General features: G+C 45.5%; 1 protein-coding gene across 1 annotated transcript in view; it reads right to left on the bottom strand.

Annotated features, from left to right (window-relative positions):
- ARHGAP35 (Rho GTPase activating protein 35) overlaps nucleotides 1–16,709 on the bottom strand; it is a 110,537-nt gene extending 93,828 nt beyond the window's left edge. The window contains exon 1 of the mRNA XM_081807169.1: nucleotides 16,413–16,709. The gene's annotated coding sequence lies outside the window, so the exon portion shown is untranslated. The remainder of the gene's footprint in view (nucleotides 1–16,412) is intronic.
- Between the last annotated feature and the right edge of the window lie 4,815 nt (nucleotides 16,710–21,524).

Here is a 21,524-nt window from a genome sequence, read left to right as displayed (position 1 = left end):
ATAAATAAAATCTTTAAAAAAAAAAATTCAGGGGTGCCTGGGTGGCTCAGTCAGTTAGGCGTCTGCCTTCAGCTCAGGTCATGATCCCAGGGTCCTGGGATCGAGTCCCATATCGAGAGCAGGGAGCCTGCTTCTCCCTCTCCCTGTGCCTGCAGCTCTCCCTGTGCCTGCAGCTCTCCCTGCTTGTGTGCTCGCTCTCTCTCTGTCAAATAAATAAAAATCTTAAAAAAAAAAAAAGAAAGAAAAGAAAAAAAAAAATTCAGTTTCTCAGTCCCACTAGCTACATTTCAAGTGGAAACATAAAGAACGGTGCAAAAAGTTCTATTAGACAGGGCTGATCTATAAAGAAGCCTTAATGCTAATTTAGACCCTGGAAATAGAGAGGGAGGGTCTGGAAAAGGTTTCTGAGAAGATACGTATATATTTGAAATGGTTATTAAAGTGAGCATTCCAGGGGCGCCTGGGTGGCTCAGTCATTAAGCGTCTGCCTTCGGCTCAGGTCATGATCCCAGGGTCCTGGGATCGAGCCCCGCCCGCATCGGGCTCCCTGCTCGGCAGGAAGCCTGCTTCTCCCTCTCCCACTCCCCCTGCTTGTGTTCCCTCTCTCACTGTATCTCTCTCTGTCAAATAAATAAATAAAAATCTTTTTAAAAATAAATAAATAAATAAAAATAAAGCAAACATTCCAGGCTGGCTGGTGACAGACAGCACATGACACTGGTCCTTCCCTGAATCATGCAATACCAAAATTTCCAGGGCAATTACCCAAAACCCAAAAGCAAAATACTTCAAGGAGGCATTAAAAAAACGAACTGGCTTTGATTTATATTTTGCTGAGATAAACTTAGATGAAAATACCCTAAAATGAGAAAACCAGAGGATGAAGTCCAATTAGGACCTCACTAAAAAGGAGGGAAAACAGAACTGGAATTCACTGCCAGATCATCCTGGAAATCTTTAACAGGTAAGCTAAACTAAGGATCAAGGGGACAAACCAAAGAATGCACTATGCTCATCCAAATACCTTTCAGTGGGAGAAACATTTCCCAATAATCGAGGTCAATATGTGAATCGAAGGTGATTAACCCCACATAGAGAGAAAAAGCATACACACACAACCAGCCCAGTGGAGAGCTGTATAACAATTTGATCCTTTGCGGATAGGAGGAGGGAAGTGTAACCCTCTGGTCTCTGAATCTGACTACACTACCTAGCATGCGCTGCCTCAGTTTCCTCATCCATAAAATGGATACAAGGAGAGTACCTATTTCTGAGGGCTATTATGCAGATTCCTTGAGTTACTACATGTGAAGTGCATAAAACAATGCCTGGCGTATGGAAAGGACTAAAGAAACACTGACTGTTATTACTGCAGGAGTTTCTGAGGACCTAGCTTCACATGGTGTAAAGGAAAAGGATTTCCCTGGGGGTGAACTCACAGGGAAGAGGGATGTTGTGCTGTCATATGAGGAGGTGGGGTGGTCTGAAAAGTCCAATCCATTCCACGTTGAGCAAGCTTTGTAGACACCTTCCAACCACATCCTATGGGCTATTAAAATGCCCAAAGCCATGGGGACCAGGTGCTAGAACTTCAGCAAGGTGTAGGATTTAGCTGTGGACCCCTGATATACTGACTTAGTATTATCAGTGTTCAATTTTTTTCAAAAATCTCTCTGGTCTGCATAGCTAGACTACTGTATCCTTCATTCAGGCATTAATCAGGCACCCATGACAAGTCAGGCACTTTACAAGGCAACAGAAAAGCACTAAAGGTTTTTAAGCAAGGGAATGCAACAGTCAGGTGTTTGTTTAGTACTCCTTAAGAAAATAAACAAGGGAGGGGCGCCGGGGTGGCTCAGTTGTTAAGCGTCTGCCTTTGGCTCAGGTCATGATCCCGGGGTCCTGGGATCGAGCCCCGCGTCGGGCTCCCTGCTCGGCGGGAAGCCTGCTTCTCCTTCTCCCGCTCCCTCTGCTTGTGTTCCCTCTCTCGCTGTGTCTCTGTCAAGTAAATAAAATTTAAAAAAAGAAAAGAAACAAGAGAGGAAAGGATGCAGAGAAGGATACCTTGTAAGAGACTTCTGCAATCAAGCACAATACCTAACCTCTTGGATTTCCCAATGGACACAGTACTGTGTGTGGCTCCCAATGAATACTTAACTTCCCATTTGAGAATAACAATCCCTATCAATTTAGCATTTACTATATGCCAAACATTTCATTCATTACCTCAGTTTCTCACAACAACCCAGTGAAGCAGATATTAGTATCTTTCTTTTACACATGAGAAAACTCAGAGAAGGCTCAGGGAAGTCAAACAGCTTTGTTTAAGGTGACAGAATAAATGGAGGAGTGGGATATGAATATGTCTGTCTGTCTAAATACCTATCCACACATTATTGGTGCTGGCCTGTGGCAAAGTTTTCCCCAGTGTACATAAAATGAGATCTAGAAACATGTATCTACAAATGCCCATATATGGTTGCCAACTTCCTTGAGAAGGGCTACCTTTTATTCTGATAATGGATCCTAATTTATATAATAGCAAGGAGAATTTCTCATTTTTTTTTAATGCCCTCCTTGGCAAAACTACAAATTAGTAAATTTGTATGTTTTCCCACTACCACATTCAACTGGTCTATAAAAGCCGAGTCCAGGAACCACTCCACTAATAATGGCATTTACATAGCATTTACCATGACCCAGGCATTATTTTAAGCTTCTTTTTTTTTTTTTTTTAAAGATTTTATTTGTTTATTTGAGAGAGAGAGAGAGCACAAGAGGGGGGAGCGGGAGAGGGAGAAGCAGACTCCCTGCCGAGCAGGGAGCCGGATGCGGGACTCGATTCCGGGACTCCAGGATCATGACCTGAGCCGAAGGCAGTCGCTTAACCAACTGAGCCACCCAGGCGCCCTATTTTAAGCTTCTTAAATATACCACCCGTTTTAATTGCAGTGACTCTGGGAGTAGACACTACTATATTCCCCTTTTCATAGATGAGGTGCCTAAGGCACTAAAGTTTAAGTGTCTTGTCTAAGAGCGCAGAGCTGGGAAGAGGTAGGACTGGGACTCAATGGGAGGCCGCCCATGTGCCTTGGTGAGAGCCCCTGAGGCCTCCTTCCTAACATTGTGAAAGCAAACAGACCTCAACCACTGCTATCTGGCCTATGACCTATAACGTTTAGATGTGTGAGACACTTACTGATAAGAACCTAAAACTGACTGCTACCTGGGGGCAAGTTACAAGATAACACATCAATAGCAAGCGCTGCTATGCTGAATCAAAATACCAGCGTGCTGCCTTTGTAGCCTCTAATACCCTGTTTACCTAAATGCTTTAATTAACCAAATTGTTCTCTTTCATTCTCCCAGAAAATTGAAAAGCCTTCCAACCTTCCGGGGCTTCCACATTCACTCTTGGCATTTAGTTCTCAAAAAAATCTAGAATTACAACACAAAAGCCTTTGTGGTAGGCAGAGTAGGTATTGAGGCTCATTTTATGGACAAGAATTTAAGTTAAAATAAATGACTTGTCCAAGGTAACAAAGTTGGTAGGAAGCAAAATGAAAACTGACGGCAGAAAGGATTCTTTACAAGGCTTGAGGAATCCCATGAATCAAAGACTGCAGAGACTTTTTTTTTCCTGGTTTCCCTCTAAAATGCATACCTTTAATTCAACAAATATTGTGTTCCTACTGACATGTTCTAGGATAAATGTGGCGGGTTCACAGAATAAATGGGGGAACAAAACAGAAAAAAATCCTGTGGCACCTCCAAAGCTATTCAGCAATTTCTTCCTGATGTCTGAATGTAAACCCCCTCACATTTCAACTGAACATCAGGTCTTCTGGTATTCTCCCTCATGAAAGAATATAAATAAGTGTGATTGTGTGTGTGTATGCAAACGTTTTGTTAATTAACAACAATAAAAACAAACAAGGTAAAATTTTAAACCTCCAAATTATTCCTTATTCAAGATAATACATGAACTTGGACCACGTTCTTAAAAAGTTCTTTTCTTGGGGCGCCTATTGGCTCAGTCGCTGAAGTGTCTGCATTGGCTCAGGTCATGATCCCAGTGTCCTGGGATTGAGCCCTGCGTAGGGCTCCATGCTTAGTGGGGAGTCTGCTTTTCCCTCTCCCTCTGCCCCTTCCCCTGCTTGTGTGTGCGTGTGCTCGCTTCTCTCTCTCTCAAATAAGTAAATAAAATTTTTAAAAAATTCTTTCTCATAAGATGAAATCTATCTTCCAAGTCAAGGTCTTCTTGGGTTGAAATATTTAATCACACCTAATTCTTTAAGATAAGATCAGGGGGAAAAAAAAAATCAGGCCACTGGCCTTCTAAATTTTTTACTTTCTGGTACCAAAACAGGGTGTTCCTTGTGTTACCTGTAAGGGAAGAACTGCTTTTGTTGGGGCACCTGGGTGGCTCAGTCGGTTAAGCGGCTGCCTTCAGCTCGGGTCATGATCCTGGGGTCCTGGGATCGAGCCCCACATCCGGCTCCCTGCTCAGTGGAGAGCCTGCTTCTCCCTCTCCCTCTGCCTGCCACTCTGCCTACTTGTGCTATCTCTCTGTCAAATAAATAAATAAAATCTAAAAAAAAAGAACTGCTTTTAATAAACAGCATATAAACTCTCTGAGGGAGGAGGAGGCAAATTATGTATAACTAGTACTCTCAACAGTGTAGACACCCAAATATTGGTTGAATGGAGAGGAAAAGGGAAAAACAAAACCTGTCTCCCTGGATCTCTATTCTCCGGAACTACAAAGTACAGGTTTGTTCCCTCTTCTGCTTAACAGCCCTAAATTATTTACATCTTAAAAGAATTTTGGTTCATAAATGGGAAGATATAACTAAGGCATGTCCATTCTTGATTTTGACCAAGAAAAAGACAAAATAATATACTAATGGATTCTCTCTCTTAAAACAAGCATGGAAGGGAGGGGGCACCTTGCTGAAAAGAGAACTGAGGGGTCAGCTATGCTATGGGCCACAAAGTAGACTTCAGTTCTCCTCATCTCTGGGGTGCACTCAATTCTATAAAGTGTATAGCATGCAGGAGTCCGTATAGAGCCAACGCTCTGAACCATGCTGCTTCCAGAACCTACTAGCTGCGTGACCTTGGGTAAGTCCCCTCTGGAAGCCTCAGTTCCCTGGCTACAAAATGAAATACTACCTACCTCAGAGGATTATTGTGAGGAGGATACAGGGAACACTCAGCAGTCTCCTGATACACAATAAGTATATTGTTGCTATTAACTGGTAATGCCGCTAATAATTCAATTATTGTCCTAAGAAACGGTGACTGCATTCACCTTCAAAGGTACTAGAGGCCAACAGATCTATGACTAATTTCTTGCTTTTTAGCTCAATTTTTCCTTCATGTGTTTATAATAAACACCAAACATAATACAACCATACAGCCAAAACAAAAAAAAAAAACCAAAAAAAACCAAAACAAAACAAAACCCTTTTGTTAAAAAAATATTAAAATCATTGTGGAAAACTCAGGAAAAAATTTTTCACTCAAAATTCTACAACACAGGGGCGCCTGGGTGGCTCAGATGGTTAAGCGTCTGCCTTCGGCTCAGGTCATGATCCCAGGGTCCTGGGATCGAGCCCCGCATCGGGCTCCTGACTCAGCGGGGAGCCTGCTTCTTCCTCTCCCTCTGCCTCTCCCACTGCTCATGCTCTCTCTCTCTATCTTTGTGTCTCAAATGAATAAATAAAATCTTAAAAAAAAAAAATTCTACAACACAGAGATAAATACAAACAGCACTTTGGCACGTTTCTTTTACTTTATCCCCCATATATATTTTAAAATAACTGGAATCATAGTGTTTATAGTTCTATATCCTGCTTTTTTCTCATACTTAATTTTATTTTGTGTGTACTTTCCCATGTCAAGAATTCTCCAAAAAACTTCCTTTTTAAATGACTCCATACTTTTTCCATAAAGCAACCATTCCCCTAAGATTAAAACATTTAGATTGTTTATTTTTTATACACATCACTATAGTTAACATCTTTTTTTTTTTTTAAGATTTTATTTATTTATTTGCGAGAGAGAATGAGAGACTGAGAGCACGAGAGGGAGGAGGGTCAGAGGGAGAAGCAGACTCCCCACTGAGCAGGGAGCCCGATGCGGGACTCGATCCCGGGACTCCAGGATCATGACCTGAGCCGAAGGCAGTCGCCTAACCGACTGAGCCACCCAGGCGCCCTATAGTTAACATCTTTGTATACAATCCTGGTCCTCATCTTTATTTCTTAGCCCATATAGATTCCTATAAGTTGATAGAGGATTTTATCTTTTAAAATATTGCCAGAGGGGTGCCTGGGCGGCTCAGTCGTTAAGCGTCTGCCTTCGGCTCAGGTCATGATCCCAGGGTCCCGGGACCGAGCCCCGCATTGGGCTCCCTGCTCCGCGGGAAGCCTGCTTCTCCCTCTCCCGCTCCCCCTGCTTTTGTGTTCCTTCTCTCGCTGTGTCTCTCTGTGTCAAATAAATAAATAAAATCTTAAAAAAAAAAAAAAGATATTGCCAAGGCACCTGGGTGGCTCAGCCTGTTAGGAGTCTGCCTTCGCCTCGGGTCATGATCCCAGGATCTTGGGATCAAGCCCTGCATCGGGGTCCCTGCTCAGCGGGGACCTTGCTTCTCCCTCTGCTGCTCCCCCTGCTTGTGCTCTCCCTCTCTCCCTCTAATAAATAAATAAATAAAACCTTTAAAAACTAAATACAAAATAAAACATTGCCAAAATGCTTTCCAGAAAGTTCACACCAAGTTTTCGTGCCTGACAGTCCTGATCGTACCACTAGCAGTGACCACTACCTATTTCTTTTTAATTCCCAGCAAAGAGAGACATAAAAACCTGGAATTATAACACAAATAGGGAAGATCTGTTATTAAAAGAATGCTTCCGTCACCTGTGGTAATTTGTACCAGGTCACTATTATCCCTTTTTTTTTTTTTAAGATTTTATTTATTTATTTGACAGAGAGAGAGACAGCAAGAGAGGGAACACAAGCAGGGGGAGTGGGAGAGGGAGAAGCAGGCCTCCCACTGAGCAGGGAGCCCAACGAGGGGCTTGATCCCAGGACCCTGGGATCATGACCTGAGCTGAAGGCAGACACTTAACCGACTGAGCCATCCAGGCGCCCCCTATTACTCCATTCTTTTTTTTTTTTTTTTAAAGATTTTATTTATTTGACAGAGAGAGCACAAGCAGAGGGAGACAGAGGGAGAAGCAGGCTTCCTGCTGAGCAAGGAGCCCGATGTGGGACTCGATCCCAGGACCCTGGGATCATGACCCGGGCCGAAGGCAGCCGCTTAACGACTGAGCCACCCAGGCGTCCCCCCTATTACTCCATTCTTGATCAGATATGTGACCTTGAACAAACTTGGAAAAGTTACAAATATCATTCTATACAATTCACATTCCTACAGTAAAATCAGGACTTAAATGCCTCCCACATGGAGACGCTCAAATAGTTTTCAACTTATTAAGAAGTGTGTGGAAAAGGAAATGACGCCCCATCATATAAAAAAGAGGTTTGGACAGTATGTAGAAAATTCAGAAATGTACACTTTCAGATTTATGTACTTTTCTCCATGTAAGTTGCACCTTAATTTTTTTAAATAAAAAAAACTTAATGAATCATGGAACACTACCTCAAAAACTAATGATGTAATGTATGGTGATTAACATAATAAAATTAAAAAAAACTTAAAGAGTATCTGTACAGAAGAAAATATATGTATTTCTTGTATTCACACAGAACATGAAATCACAACTGTTTTAGCTAATGCTGCCATTTTTAAGCCTTTATGGCTGCTGGCTAATGCTGGGCATATGCCAACAGCAGAGACTCACTGCCTGAGCACTGAGAGGCCTTTTTCCCTTTTTCCTCATTTACCAAAGGTTTTATCTGCATTCCTCTAGTGACTGACCAATCAGAGGGAAAAAATCTCCGAGAAGTCAGCAGCATTCAAAAAGTATTCAATTATTTCAGGCCATTAGAAATGGTATCACAAAAGCAGCATGCACCAGCTTTCCACCTACAAACTTAACATTTTTGGAAAATAAAGACCTAGCGATACTTTTATCACCAAGCATTTAAAGTACACTACTCCCAGTGAAATAATTCCCTTGAAGTAAAAGCCACTCTAGTTAAAGATGCAGATTTTGAGAATCTAACAATCTTGTATTAATGCAGTACTGGCTTTCATTTGTACACAATCAATCTGTTACTGAACAAAGAATCCTTTTTAATTGCCCATGGCAATTAACAGTAATCATTTTCTTTTGTCTTATTCCTAACTAGTGCAGGCTATAATAAAACCATGATTTTGACCTTTCTTTTAAATGGAGATGGGGAGAAGTACAATGCAACTTTTTTTGTGTTAATTTTTTACACTTCAGGAGGCTGTTAGCTGTAGCTGGCCAGCACACTTTCACTCCAACATTATTTTTGGTTTTTTTCACCCCAATATTATTTAATAACTTCCTGATTCATGAAAAAAGCATTGTAGTGAGTTCCACACAAATAAGTCAAGGGGCTAGGTGTAGTTTTGTCTATACATTTCTAGTTGCCTAGAGAATTTTCTCAATTGAAAATTGTCAATTAGGAACCACTCAGATACTTTTCTACTTACCAAAGAAAATACAGACTTAAGAAGTCATTACATGACCAAATATGTCTATCTTACTAATTACTTCTTTTGGACAACTTATATATATATATACGAAATATATATATGTATGCACACACACACACGCGTTATACCTGGGTACACGACCAAATATGTCTTACTATATTATTTCTTTTGGACAACTTATATATATATACACGAAATATATATACGTATGTACACACACACACACACACGTTATACCTGGGTACATGACCAAATATGTCTATCTTACTATATTATTTCTTTTGGACAACTTATATATATATACATACGAAATATATATACGTATGTACACACACACACACACACACACACATGTTATACCCGGGTGTGAATCCAGGTCAGAAATCAAATGCTCGGGCGCCTGGGTGGCTCAGTTGGTTAAGCGACTGCCTTCGGCTCAGGTCATGATCCTGGAGTCCTGGGATCGAGTCCCACATCGGGCTCCCTGCTCAGCAGGGGGTCTGCTTCTCCCTCTGCCCTCTTCCCTCTCGTGCTCTCTGTCTCTCATTCTCTCTCTCTCAAATAAATAAATAAAATCTTAAAAAAAAAAAATCAAATGGTCGACTTTCTCAACATACTGGCTAGATAAGCTGGTACTTGGTATAGTGTGCCATAGAACCAACTGTGTGCTCAGTAGTCTGTGAATACGGAAGCCTTTAAGACTATTAATGTGGGGATGCCTCTCAAGAACGCAGAAATTCATCAGAATAGTCTATTCAACATATACTTCCTTCAACCCACCGTATGCTATATATAGCTAATCATTCACAATTGACTATAAATTCCTTAAGGGGATGAACTATAGCTTATTCTTATATCCCAGAGAAACAAGGCAGACTAATAAAATAAACACAGATCTTGGAATCAGACAGACACAGATTCATAACACAGCTTTCAACCTCTTAGCTGTGTAACGCTGGTCAGGACACTTACAATATCATGTATATTTGAGGATTAAATGCTGACTAGGAGGGCATGCCCTCTGAGCGTTTAAAGCCTAAAAATGGCCACTATAGTTGGTGCACATCTCTCCACCCACCTACCCCCCAAAAGAGAAAAACAAAAAGGCTTTGGCACCTGTTTGGGTTCAATCAACATATATGTAGTGGGGGGCCTACTACAAAATACCTACAAGGTATTTTGCTAGGTGTGACAGGAAATAAGAGATACATGATGGTCCCCACCCTCAAGGAATTTACTATCTGGAGAGAGGAAACAATCAAGTATTATTAGCTATAAAATAAGGCAGAACGGGAACGAACTAGTATAATCCCTTCATTTTTCTTTTTTTTTTTTTTTAAAGATTTTATTTATTTATTTGACAGAGAAAGACACAGCGAGAGAGGGAACACAAACGGGGAGTGGGAGAGGGAGAAGCAGACTCCCCGCCAAGCAGGGAGCCCGATGCGGGACTCGATCCCGGGACTCCAGGATCACGACCCGAGCTGAAGGCAGTCGCTCAACCAACTGAGCCACCCAGGCACCTATCCCTTCATTTTTCAAACGAAGAAACTAGCCAAGAGAAGTGAAAATGATTTGGCCAAAGTCATACAGCTAGTAAGCAGCAGAGCTGGGGCTAGGGCCTGAGTTTCTTCATTATCAATTCAACATTCTTTACACCATAGGAAGCTGCCTCTCAATTGTTCAAATTTGATTTCCAACTGCAAATATTACCATAGTGACCGGCAAAAGGACATTTTCCAAATAAGAATGCACAGACACTAGGAGAGCAAAAAAGGTATGAAATACCACAGATGCATAATGCAACAGTCACAACTGCCACAAATTTCATAAAATGAAAATGCTCATTTCAATAAAGGAAGATGAAGGAGATAGGCACGCCTGGCTATTTTCAACTAAAGTAAATATTACTTTCCTGTGATGATGGTTCATGGCTGAAAGTACCTGGTTCTCTGCTAATATATCAACTTAATGGTTCATCTTAGCACCACAGAAGCAAATAAATGAAAATTAGACTGACAGATGCCAAAAATTATTTTCAAGAATTCTTCATAGACAAAACCTCATTAAAACATCGTATCAAATATTAAATAGAAATAAACTTTCAGGAAGATGAACATGAATGATTTGTTTGCATTTCTTAATACCAGCAATTCAAGTGCTATTCAGACACTGCTATTTGAGAGCCTAGGTCAACAATGACTCAGCTTGAAAGATTCCATACTGCTTTTAAAAGAGATGTATGGTTTTAGTTATGTAGTGAATACAATCTGGATGCCCCTTTCCCCCAAAATTATAAACTAATTTTCACATGAATGGCTGGAAAAGAGACAATGTTTATGTTTGAAAAAAGTATACAACAAAGGCAATCCAGTTCATTTTACTGCATTCCCCAGAGAAAGAGCACTTACCCCCAATTCTGGGCTACAGGATTTGATTGTGGGGGGATTTGCGGGGGGATGGAAAGGTTAAGAGTAGCACCAGGAGTCCAGTCCGAGTCCCAGCTCTAACTTGGTATGTGGTTCAGGACAACAAGAATCTACAACCAGAGCTGGACAGCACACTAGATTTCAGACTAGGAATGTGAAACCCAGAGAGGTGAAGTGATTTGTTCAAGGTTCCCACTAATTAGGTTAAGACCAGAAGATCTTCTGTGCGTACTTCCAATACTCCTTCAATTGTGACGGGAAACCTGTTAACCATGCCCCGTGCAAGTTCATTTCCCCATCTGTAAATCAGGAGGCTAGACTAGGCACGGGTTTTCAAGTTGTGTTGTGTGTCCAAGTTGTTTCAAGTTATTGTCTGTCCAAGGGATTTCTGCTAGTCACCTTCCCTCTTCAAGTAAAGAATCTCCAAGTTACATATTTCAAATAACATGAAAAAGAAATTTTAAACAACTAGACTAGACGGTCAATAAAATGTCACATTGACTGGGTAAATTAAGACACCTAGCTGGTAAATGACAATAGTCACAGCAGATCACAGGAAGGCCCTGCAGGAAGCTCAACACCTCAGAAGGCCCCCACAAACTGAAGATGTGAAAGCAGAAGATACCAGAGGGAGATGGACAAACACTCCCACCATGTCAATCTCCAACGGTATTGACCTGCTGTGTCTCCCTGTCACACAGAGATTGCAGAAATACCTATGAAAGCTGTAGTTTACAGTCATCTGTGAAACCCTCACTCTTCCCAGGCTGTCTTTTGCCAAAAGTTATCATCAGGCCCACAGATCTGCACATGGACAACTTCTTCCGTGTAACTCGTATCAAGAAGCTTGACTCTCTTCTGATTTTTTTTTTTCACTGTCCTAAATGCTTTGGCCTTCATCGTGCCAAGAAAAAAGAGAAGATGGGTAAGGGAAGGGGGACATGGTCAAAAGAATAGTTTAAAAAAAAAAAGAAGAGAACAACTTTGATCACACTAGTATTACAAAGATTTTCTCGGCACTGCAGGAGCCCTTGAAGACCTGTTACTACATAGAAAACAGTCATCTACTGCCATCTCCTGCTCCACACCCCACCCCCAACTGGCATATTAACTGTTCCAGAAGGCCAAGGCTACCACCTCCGATTTCTGTAGCACCCAATTCCATCATGAAAGCAAATGCTGACACTGAGGTTGGAGCCTCTGCTACCATCAGAGAAATCTGACAATCTTTTTAACACCAGTTACCAGTTTAGGAAGAAAAATCATCCCTTTGTTTTTCTGTCCCCTCTCTTCCTATTATGTAAACTTAGGCTTTGGCCATGCAGAAACTTTGTGTGCTGTCAGTGATGTTAAAACTCTAAAACACAAATTTAAGCAGTGCTGCACACATAACTGTCTTAACTAGCTAACACTTCCCCATTAAGAATAAATAACAACTAGGGCGCCTGGGTGGCTCAGTTGGTTAAGCGACTGCCTTCGGCTCAGGTCATGATCCTGGAGTCCCGGGATCGAGTCCCGCATCGGGCTCCCTGCTCAGCTGGGGGTCTGCTTCTCCCTCTGCCCTCTTCCCTCTCGTGCTCGCTGTCTCTCATTTTCTCTCTCAGATAAATAAATAAAAAATCTTAAAAAAAAAAAAAGAATAAATAACAACTATTTATACCAACATGGAAAATATAAATTCTAAAATTCAGAGACTGAATCATGATTCACAAGGCCAAAATTCAAAAATGAATGGAAATCAACAGAAAGATGAACCAAAATTCTGTAAGTCAATAATGGTGGGGGGGGGGGATAATAATAATGGTGAAGATACATGCTGTAGATACTTAAAATTACCACACTCTGCTTGTCAGAAACTTTAAAGTTCTAAGAACTCAGAAGCTAAAGGAACCATATGATCTATGATCTAGCCCCCCTTACTGTATCATAGACAAATACCCTAACATTTGATGAGTCAATGGTCCAATTCTGTAGATAATAGTGAATGCTTTTTTATTTCAAGTGTTCACACAGAACTATTTCTAAATAAGTGCTGAAGTAAACAAAGTTTGATCATAGCTCAGTTAAGAAATAAAGTCCTTCCAGTAAATGCTCATTCACAGCTGGATGGCTGCTTTAATATGCAATTGCCCTAGGCCACAGGGGGAAAAAAATCAGGCTTTTGATTTACTTAAGAAATAAATAAATAAACCTAGAACATTCAAAGGTTCCTTCTCCCAAGTTAAGGACAGAGAATGGTTAGATGTCTTTTCTGTAAAAAAAAAAAAAAAAAAACACCACCTTTTTCTCTGAATAGATTTCCTAAACCCCACCCCCACCATAAGACCACTGAAGAAAAAGCTCCAAGAAAGGTAGCTAAGGTACATTTCTCAGGTAATAAGACCAAAAATCCTTTCGTATCAGCCAGTTCCTCGCACCCTTTCCTCACTCTACCAAATCAGATCACTCACAAGGCTTGGGGACTGTCAGGGCCCACCCACATACACCAAAGAGTCCCCCCACCCCCAGCATGGATCTGCCCAGAGGCATTCAGCTCCTGTGGCTGGGAGCGCCTGCAACACCAGAGGGCAGAAATCTGAGTGACACTTGGCACTCTCTCTTTCAACAAACAACCGCAACGGGCTTTCCAAACTCAGGCCGTAATCATTTTGAAGACCAGGAAGCTGGAGCCTTCCTGGGGCAGAGGTGAAAAGAAATAAGCCCACCCTCCCAAAGGTCACACTGCAAACCAGAGGCCATTAGGGAAGAAGGCAAGACTACAGCTTCTGCAGCCCCAGAGCCGTAAACACCAAATGGGGCTATTACCCCCTGTGGGATTGGGGAGAACTTGAGAACTAGCATTTCCCCAGCCAGAGGTAAAACAAAAATAAGACTGTTATGGGGGGGGGCAAAAAAGCACACTTCTAAGTTCTTCTAAGGGGTGCTGGCTTGGAGGTGGAAGGGGGGAGAGAGTACAACTGTCTCTTTACAATAGCTCAGAGAAGGAGGGAGGGAAAGTGAGAAAGAAAGACCTGTGAACAGCTGCACTCTCCCGTTCCAAAGGACACAAAGCTGCAAAGCCCAGGGATCTGAAGGGGCTGGGGAGCAAGATGGGAATGAGGAAAAAAAGGGGGGGGGGCAATGGAAACAGACCTACCCCTCACCATCACTAACCTTGGTAGAAGTAGGGAAAATGGGGGCGACAATCCCACTCCAGACAGCAGTAACCAGCCAACCACCCCCCACCTATTTACCCAGATCTCAGGATCCCTGGGGATAAAACCCTGAGGGTCAGGGTGCCCAGTGAATCTGCAGTCTAAACCAGAGCCTAGAGAACCCTAGGCCCAACCCAGCCCCTTCCCCTCCAAAGCTGAGGACTGGAGGCTAGAGGAAGACAAGCCTCAAGAGGGGAAGCACTCAGTGGGAATGGGCGGGTCAAGGGTGGAAAGCTGGGAGAAGCAAGCCTGACAGGAACTTAATGGGAAGAGAAGGAGATTGTCAGGATACAAACGGAAAGAAAAGGTGAGGAAACAAGTCAACGAGGAACAGAATTGGGAACTGGGTATCAAAAGGGAGGGAGAATCTATCCAAGAACTGAAATGGCTCCAAGAGGGAGCTGGGGGGGTGGGGAGGCAGCCGGTGATAGGAAGGAATGGTTGAGAAGATATCCCTACTACTGGGCAGCAGTGGGAGAAAGAGAACTCAAAAAGGAGCTAGAAGGCAAGACAAAGGAGGGAGAACAAATACAAGAAAGGGAAGAGTGGAGGTTGAGGGCTGAATCAAAATGGTGGGGGGAGGAGGAGGTCAGGTGGAAAACTTATGAGAGAGACACAGGTGGGATGCAATTACCAGAAGACCAGGATTAAAGAGAACCACTCCAACAAGGAACAGCAATAGTAAAGCTAAAATGGGTCAAAAAGATAGGTGGGCAAGTGGACAGCTCCAAAAGGAGCAGAGCTGGGAGAAAAACGTTAGAGCGGATGCGGCATAGCTGAACAAATGAAAGAGCAAGTGCAAAAAGGATTTGGGGCAGGTCTATGAGATGCAGCGAAATGGGAAGGAAAGGGGGCGATGGGTCGGAGAAGTTATCAAAGATTTAGTGTGGTAAAGGGCAAGTCTAAGAAGGGCCAAAATGGAGAGAGGAGAGGACTTAGAGAAAGATGAGGCTGGAAGCAGGTCTCAAGCAGAGAAGAAGTGAAGGGGAAACAGGTCAAAGAAAGGGGGAGCAAATGAATGAGACAGCTCAACAGTGCCAATGAGGAGGTGGAGAGGAGAGGAAACCTCAAGGAGAACACTGGGCAGCACTGAGGCTGCGGACAGGCTGAGTTAGAGAGGTCAGAGAAGTGAATGGCAGAAATGAGAGCTGCAGGGTCATAGAGGGGGGAGGAGGCTGCTTCATGGAAGGCAGAGTCGAAAAGCAAGCAGGTTAGGGGGCACAGCAAGATCTGAGACTGGGCAAAGGGCAGATCGGGTAGGTAGAAAGGTCTGGAAGAGAAAAAAAGGGTCTGAATGGCAAACGGGAGCAAGATCTGAAAAGGAGGTGAGCATGGTGCATCCCAGTCCGAGAAGGGGCAGGGGACTGAACTGAGAGGCATGGAAGGGTCGGAGAGCTTAGAGGCATCCCGGGGGTGCAGCAGGTTCCGCGAGTGGGCAGTAGGGCCCAAGAGGGAGACGGAATTAAGTCCAAGGAGAAGACCTAGGGGCAGCAGTGCCAAGATGAACAAGGTCTCGGATGGATCTCCAAGGAGGTGGAACCGCAGGTCCTAGAGGGACAGTTCCTGGCGGTGCAACAGAGGACGGATAACAGTAGATGGGTCAAAGAAGGGAACAGATCTGGAGGGTGGTGAGACTGGAATCGAAGAGGGGGCAGGCAGGCGGGTCACGAATCTCAAAGTGAAGGTCCAGAATTAAGGGATGCACAAGGGTTACTGAGGAGGTGGGTCCCAAGAGCACTGCAGAGTCCATGAGGGGCGAAGGGCATTACTGAGGGGCGGAAGAGAGAAGGGGGAGGCGCAGAATTGGGAGCAGAGTGGCTTAAGTGAGGAGGGGGTGGCCGAAGCAGACACCGAGATCCCAAATGGGTCGGAAGGTAGGGGCAGACGCGGGGACAGCAGGGCTGGGGCGAGCAGGGACAGGTCCGAAGGGCGGGCGGGCCCCGCGGGCCGGGCCGCAGCGCGAAGCAGCGGGGCCGGCGGGGCCCGGGGGGCTGGGGGGCCGCTCCCTCCCCTCCCCCTCCGGCTCCTCCATTGTTCGCGGGCTCAGGGCCCCGCCGTCCCCGCCTCCCCTTGGACCCCGCAGCGGGGCGGCGCCCGGCCTCGCAGCCGGGGCCCGCGAGCTCGCGCACTCACCAGCTGGGCGCCCTCAGCGCGGCTCCGGCCTCCAGGATCCCAGCAGCGGCGACGGCGGCCCCGGCGCCATGTTCTGCTGTTCCTCGTCCAGCGGCGGCTGAGGCGGCGGCGGCGGCGGCTCCGGCGGCGGGGGGCCGGGCGGACCCTCCCTCGCGGGCTCCCTCCTCCGCCTCCTCCACCTCCTCCTCCCGCCGCGCCGCGGCTCTCCCTCGGGGCGGGGGGGCGGGGAGGGGAAGGGGGAGGGGCGGGAACCAGGGGGAGGGCGGACCAGCCTCGCTCGCTCGCTCCCTCCCTCCTTCGCAATGGCGGCGGCGGCGCCTCCTTCCTGCAGCCGCCGCTCCCGCGCGCGCGCGCTCCTCGCTACTGCGCGTGCGTGGCGTGCGAACCGTTGCAGGAGGATAACGGCCCCTGGGCGCGCGCCGCAAGGAGCTAACCGGCGCCGGGCAGGAGACGAAGCGAGGGCGTCTACGCGCCTAAGGGGCTCAGTGCCACTACCGCGGCCTCTGGCTGGGAACGGGCGCGGAGGCCATAATGTGCGTGCGCCTCAAAGAAATGCCGCTACTGCGGTGGCTGCGGCGCGAGACAGCACCAGGCAGCCTGCGACCGGGCAGAAGGAATGGGTGGGCAAGTGCGCGTGCGCGGGAGGGACTGCCTGGCGCGAGGCGGAGGGAGTGGCCCGCGGGAGTAGCGCGCGCCTTTGCGCGCGCCAGAAGCAGCCGATCCCCTCCTGGCGGGGGCGCGTGGAGAAAGCGGGAGGGGAGAGGCACAGCCCGGCTTTGGGGGCGGGGGCGAAGGGCGCGATCCCGCTCGCGCGGGACCTGACCAGCCAATGGGACGCAAGGGGAGGTGGGTTTGCCGCGCGAGCCTCAGCCCCTGGGATAACGGAGGAGGTGAGATGGAGCGACGTAGCGTGGGGCGGTGGGGAGGTGCTGAGGAGAAGGGAGAACACCCAGCGAGGGAGTTGATTGGGGAGCACGAGGAGGCGTGGCCCGTCTCAGCCCATTCCAAGCCTGGCAATTTGTCGTTCCGGAAGAAGGGGCAGGGCTAGGGAGCGCGTGCTCTTTCCCTCGGCAGTGAAGAAAATCTGCAGGCAACGCGCACGTTGATACGACTTGCTCTGGGTTCTGTGATCGCTCGAAATCCGGGAGAGGGACAAGGGTCTGCTCCTGTGTGCAGGCCTGACCTCCAAGTCAGCATTGTGCAAATGACTGCAAATCAAATGTCAGTTCCGGCCCGTGCAGTGTAAACAGTAGTGATGGGAAGGGGCACCGCCATAACCTTTAAGTTCTTCTGAACTGAGGAGGGGTTCCTCTGGGACCCCTCCGGAAGTACGCATGGTGGAAGATGAGCGCTCTGGGCACCGAGTCAATATTTACGGAATGCATGAAGAAGGGCTGTTTCCTATTATATTTTGCGTTTATTTCCTCACAAAGTGGATTAATAATTGTACCTCCCTCATAGGGTTGCTGAGAGAATTAAATGAGATATATTTGTAAAGTGCTAAACTTTATTTCTTTTTATTTTATTTATTATTTTTTTATTTTTTTTAAGTAATCTCTATGGCCAATATGGGGTTCAAACTCACACCTCGGAGATCAAGAGTCACATGCTCCACTGACTGAGCCATCCAGGTGCCCCTCATGCCCTCAAGTTTTAAAATATCCATTAAATAAAGGTTTTTTGGTTACTGATCAGAGTCCTTTCCCTTGACTTTTTTAACTTAGCGGTTTTTAGGCATATAATCTGATTTTTAGATGTCTGTGACTGTTTTTTGTTGTCTTAAAAGTCTAAGTTCTGTAAGCCAAACTATTCAAGTGCATGGCCCAGGTTTTCTTTACGCTGTCACCGCAAACCTTGGTTTATAAATGATTTTGAGATCACTTAAGGGAACAGCAGATTCCCCACAAATCAATATCTTTATAACTCCAATGCAATGTTCAGGTGGTTCGATTCTTGGAAAGACTGTGAACTGACAGCACCCACAATAAAGAACACTGGCTTCACTCTGGACCTAAATGTCCCTCTCCCTGTCTTTTGGAGCCTGTCAACTCTACCTTGTCCTTTGAGTCTCAGCTTAACATCACTTCCTCAGAGTGGCCTCCCAGATTTGGTCGGTCTGACTCCTTATTTGATGAAAACAGTACTTTATGCTAGATGACATTCTAAAACACTCTAAACATATTAACTCACTTAATCCTCAACATCTTATTTGTATGTTATAGTTGTTATGGTTCTACTAAACTAAAACACACGGAGGTTACACAGCTAGTCAGTGGCAGATTTGAAATGAAACCCGACAGTGGGGGTCTGATGACTACAAATTTACTACTTCTTCATAGCACTCCACCAGGGCCTGAAGTTCTGTATTGGTATCCCCATTTTATGTGTGAGCCCTCTGAAGGCAGGGACTCTGTCTGGCCATTTCTTCAGTCTGGTAAATGGCCCACAATAAATACTCCTTAATGAATAAATGAATGAATCCCATACTAAACAATGGGGATGGCTGAAAAGACAGAGTCCTTGTCTAATGACTAACTCCTACCCCTCTTTCTGACACTAGTTCATATGACCCCTCATCCAGAAGGCCCTCCTAACCCACAGGCTTGCTCAGGCACTCCCTCTACACTCCCAGAGCCCCTTGGGGTCCTCCATCCAATCCCTGACCGCTCTGGGTTTTCCCTGTCTGGTGATGGGTCTTTCTCATCGGACTGTGAACCCCGTGAGGGCAGGGCCGGGACTGTCTCAGCCAATGTTGATGTATCCAACACAGGTCAAGGCACGAGGCAGGGGCTCATGCAGTGTTTCCTTGACTGAATGATCGGAACTTTCAAGGGGCAAGCCTTCCCAGCTCTGCAATTCTTTCCAGTGCGCTGGAGGGCCGGTGTTAGCTGAGCAAGCCTACCACAGGAAGCAGGCTTCCCTGGGGGCAGCCGCCCCCGCATACCCGGCTAGCCTCCACGCCAGGATAAATAAACAACCGAGTAAACAATTAGCTGACAGAAGTGCCGACTGCTGGCCTGGGCCTCTGTCAAGATTTACCAAGCATCACCCCGAAAGGCCCCAAGGACTGGATGTCACACCAGCCAGAGAGGCAGGGTAGCTACGAGGCGGGATCCGGGGTGCTGGACCCTGATCGGAGAGAGGCACAGCCAGAAAAATTCACAAAAGAGTTTTGCAAAGAGGGTGAATGTGCTGGAGCAAATTCTCTCTACATTCCTCAGAGCCTGAAAGAAGCAGACAGGGTGGAGACCGGGTCTGCGCTCGTCCAAAAGTCAGTGAGCTCACAGCGCCTCCTATAAACCGAACTGGGGAAGCAGCGTCTCGCTGATGCCGCGGGGGATGTCAGAGAGCGCTGAACTCTTCCGCCATTGGTCGGAAGGGCAGCCAATCGCGAGGAAGGAACGGGAGGCGGGGATGCTCGGATTCACTGCTGGATCCCGTGGCCCCGGCCAGTGGCTGACAGGTAGTGGGCACGCACTAAATAGCTGATGGAAGGATGAATGATGAACTTCTCAATTTCTATAGAATTTGAAAATGGAAAGATGACATGGATACCGAGAAGTACACAAATCACAAGTGTACAGCTCGATGAATAATTAACAAAGAAACACACCGCCTGTAACCTGCACCCAGATAAACAGAATGTGACCCACCTCTCAGAAGCCCATCCCCCGGACCCCGTCCAGTCACTCCCCTCCCCCCACGACAAAAATCTATCCTGATTTCTATGGCTGTAGATTAATTTTGCCCGTTTTTACACTTTATATAAATGAAATTATACAAAAAATGGCCTCTTTTATTTTTTTTTAAAGATTTTATTTATTTATTTGACAGAGAGAGACACAGCGAGAGAGGGAACACAAGCAGGGGGAGTGGCAGAGGGAGAAGCAGGCTCCCCGCGGAGCAGGGAGCCCGACGCGGGGCTCGATCCCAGGACCCTGGGATCATGACCTGAGCCAAAGACAGATGCTTAACGACTGAGCCACCAGGCGCCCCAAAATATGGCCTATTTTAATCAACATTGTTAGATTCATCGACGTTACTGGGTGTAGCTATAGCTCGTTCATTCTCAATGCTGTGTAGTATTCCACTGTGTGAATGAAATACAGTATATTTATCCATTCTATTGTCGGTGAACATCTGGGTAATTTCCATTTGGGGGCTATTATGAATAGTGCTGCTCTGACAATCTAGAATATGTCTTTTGATAGGGTGCCTGGGTGGCACAGTTATGGTTAAGCGTCTGACTCTTGGTTTGGGCTCATGTCATAATCTCAGGGTCATGATTTCATGAGATCGAGCCCCCAGTCCACTCCTCGCTCAGTGTGGAGTCTGCATGAGATTCTCTCTCCTTCTCTTTTTGCCATTCCCGCTCGTGTTCACTCTCTCTCTTGAATAAATAAATAAATATTTAAATAAATATGTCTTTTGGGGCGCCTGGGTGGCTCAGTCGTTGAGCATCTGTCTTCGGCTGGGGTCATGATCCCAGGGTCCTGGGATCAAGCCCTGCACGGGGCTCCCCACTCTGCGGGAGGTCTGCTTCTCCCTCTTCCACTCCCCCTGCTTGTGTTCCCTCTCTCGCTGTGTCTCTCTCTGTCAAATAAATAAATGGAATCTTTAAAAATAAATAAATAAATAAATAAGTCTTTTGGTAAACATATGTATTTGTTTCTGCTAGCTACGTACCTGAGTGAAACGGCTGGTTACCGAGTGTGCGTGTGTTCACCTTCCCCAAAGTGGATGTACCAATTTCCATCACAGGAGTTATGTGTAAGAATTTCAACTGCTTCACCTTTTCCATCTTTTTAATTTAATTTTGGCCATCCTAATGGTTGTGTAGTTGTATCCTTTGTAGTCTTAATTTGTCTTTCCCCAATGATTCCTGAGGTTGAGCATCTTTCCATGGCTATATAAGCCATCTGAACAGCATCTTTTGTGACGTGCTGTTCAAGTCTTTTGCCCATTTCCCCACTGTTATAGATTATCTTCTTTATTTATTTTAAATTATGCAATACTGCATGAATTTCTTGTCCTTGCAAGAAATTAAAATACTCTAGATAAAATTCAGTCTCCATGGAGTATTCAACCCCATCCCACTTACCTCTTCAGAAA

The sequence above is a fragment of the Leptonychotes weddellii genome, chromosome 16 (assembly GCF_054177405.1).
Source record: "Leptonychotes weddellii isolate Sample4059 chromosome 16, ASM5417740v2, whole genome shotgun sequence".
Lineage (NCBI taxonomy): Eukaryota > Metazoa > Chordata > Mammalia > Carnivora > Phocidae > Leptonychotes > Leptonychotes weddellii.
Note: the sequence above shows the minus strand (reverse complement) of the source record. Positions and strands in the feature narration are given on the sequence as shown.